Genomic DNA, 2,226 nt, shown 5'->3' on the forward strand with positions numbered 1-2,226 from the left:
GCACTGACGCTTATTCGCTTCATATTTTGTAACAAACGCGCTAGAACTGCAATATAACAGCACTATATGCTTTTTGACAAAATGCAGAAGTAGAAAAAATTTAGCCCTGATGGCATTCATTCTTGGTGGAAACGTAATTACAAAGTATTTTGTAGTAACTTTTAAATTCCGGCCGAAAACACTGCACGGTTTAAAAAAGAATCATTCCAATGACGGTCCATTCTTGCGGTCCTGAAATCGCCACTATTTCCGGCCTCTCCAACGCAACTCGTTGTCCAGACGTAAATATGCAACAGTGAGATGGGGATGAAAAGATCAAAGATGTCGGACGGTCGGTTCGGTTGGTGAATTTTGTGTGTGATGTCGGTCGGTCGGTCGGTCGGTTATGTGGAATTGAGAGAAAGTGTTGGTCGGTCGGTCGGTCAGTTATATCGGTTTGTATCGGTTGAAGATGTCGCTTGTAAATAATAACGGAAGGTTTGTTTGAGAAGGTTGTTTGATACCACATGGTTTGACCGTAACAACACAGTTACAGCCCTGCCTTTCAGTCGCGGCAGGATCCGCTTATAAAGACGGTCACGGGCCGGATTTTCACGGTCGACAGAAAATAGACGCCGACAGTTGGATAGGGGTCGATTGTTACAACGGAGGAGGGAAAAATTCGATCCGTGGCCCTGTGGCCTAATGGATAAGGCGTCGGATTCCGGATCCGAAGACTGCAGGTTCGAGTCCTGCCAGGGTCGGCCTTTTCCCGCTATCTCTCAATGATTGCCAAATGACAATCATGGACATTCGCTAGCAGTTATGTTAATGAATACATACATAAACAGTGGTTTTCGGTGGGTACCCGGCCCCCGCCTAACTCCGCCTTTGAGACATACATAGGAAACACCAATCCCCACCCTCACTCACCGAAGCTAGGGATGATGGACAGGTAAGTTCGCGCAGCGGGGGCAGAAAGGGTCAATTACTGCGGCCGAGGGCTGACAATGAAATCAGTCGCCGTTGCGTGCGGGGTGCCTCACCCCGCTCGACGGAAATGGGTCCTGTGCGTGCGTGCCGCCGGGGCCGGGGGAGGGGCGGCCCGTAGACAGGTGTGGTGACCGGGGGGGGAGAGGGGTGTAAACCCAGCAGAGAGCCAATTAGAGGATAACGTTAATCTATGCATATCCAAGAGTGAATTTAACTGGCAGCTGTCATAGGCGGCGGAACGGGGGGGGGGGGCACAGGGGCACCGTGCCCCCCCTTGAATTCTGCAAGGGGGCACCAATAGCAAGGTGCCCCCCTTAAATTTGATGTATTAGTACCAGGGGCGGATTCGGGAAAACTCCAAGGGGAGGGTCATGAATCAAAGTGGTGCCCTTACCTATACCCAAAATTAAAACCTCAACGGATTTCGGCCACTTAATTTTGGTGATGCCCTATTTTCAGTTTTTTATTTTCTTTATTTTTGGTTAGTCGTGTGATGACTGGTGCCCCTGCTAGGCCGCTGGTGCCCCTGGAAAGACTGTGGTGCCTACCTTCCCTGCCCCCTGACAAGCCTACGGTGGGCCCTGCGCATGACTTAGGTGCCCATGGGCCCTGACAGGCCCGTGGTGCTCCTGACAGGCCCGTGGTGCACCTGACAGGCCTGTGGTGTCCTTGCTAGGCCTGTGGTGTCCCTGGGCCTTGGCAGGTCTGTGATGCCCCTGGCGAGCCTGTGGTGCCCCTGTTAGAACGCAGGTGCCCTTGACAGGTTTGTGGTGCCCCTGACAATCCTAAAGTGCCAACGACAGGCTTGTGGTGCCCTTGACAGGCCCATGGTGCCCTTGCGAGGCCGGTGGTTCCCCTGCGAGGCCGATAGTGCCCCTGGCAGGCCTCTGGTGCCCCTGGCAGGTCTGTGGTGCCCCTGGAAGACCTGTAGTGCTTTTGCTAGGCCGATGGTGCTCCTGACAGGCCTGTGGTGCCACTAACAGGCCCGTGGTGCCCCTGCTAGGCCTGTGGTACCGCTGGCGGGCCTGTGGTGCTCCTGGCAGGCATGTGGTGACCCCAGGCCCAAAGTCATGACCCATGTGAGTGTGACCTCCCCCCTGGGAATCGCCACTGATCAGTACTGCGATGGCTTCTTGGTAATTTGATACATGTAGGATTAATGGAATTTATCAAACGAGAATAAGGAAGAGACAAACACATAGGTACTTGAGGATCAGCTTAAAGTTAACCACACATAGGGGGGTGAACTGCCAT

The 2,226-nt window shown here is 53.2% G+C and overlaps 1 non-coding gene across 1 annotated transcript; it reads left to right on the plus strand.

The window, feature by feature from the left end:
* Positions 1-670: 670 nt before the first annotated feature.
* Trnar-ccg lies at positions 671-743 on the plus strand. Its single transcript has one exon. It is a non-coding gene; the product is annotated as a tRNA-Arg (tRNA).
* The last annotated feature ends 1,483 nt before the right edge of the window (positions 744-2,226 follow it).

Source organism: Amphibalanus amphitrite, unplaced genomic scaffold (assembly GCF_019059575.1).
Source record: "Amphibalanus amphitrite isolate SeventyFive unplaced genomic scaffold, NRLGWU_Aamphi_draft 000397F_arrow, whole genome shotgun sequence".
Taxonomy (NCBI): domain Eukaryota; kingdom Metazoa; phylum Arthropoda; class Thecostraca; order Balanomorpha; family Balanidae; genus Amphibalanus; species Amphibalanus amphitrite.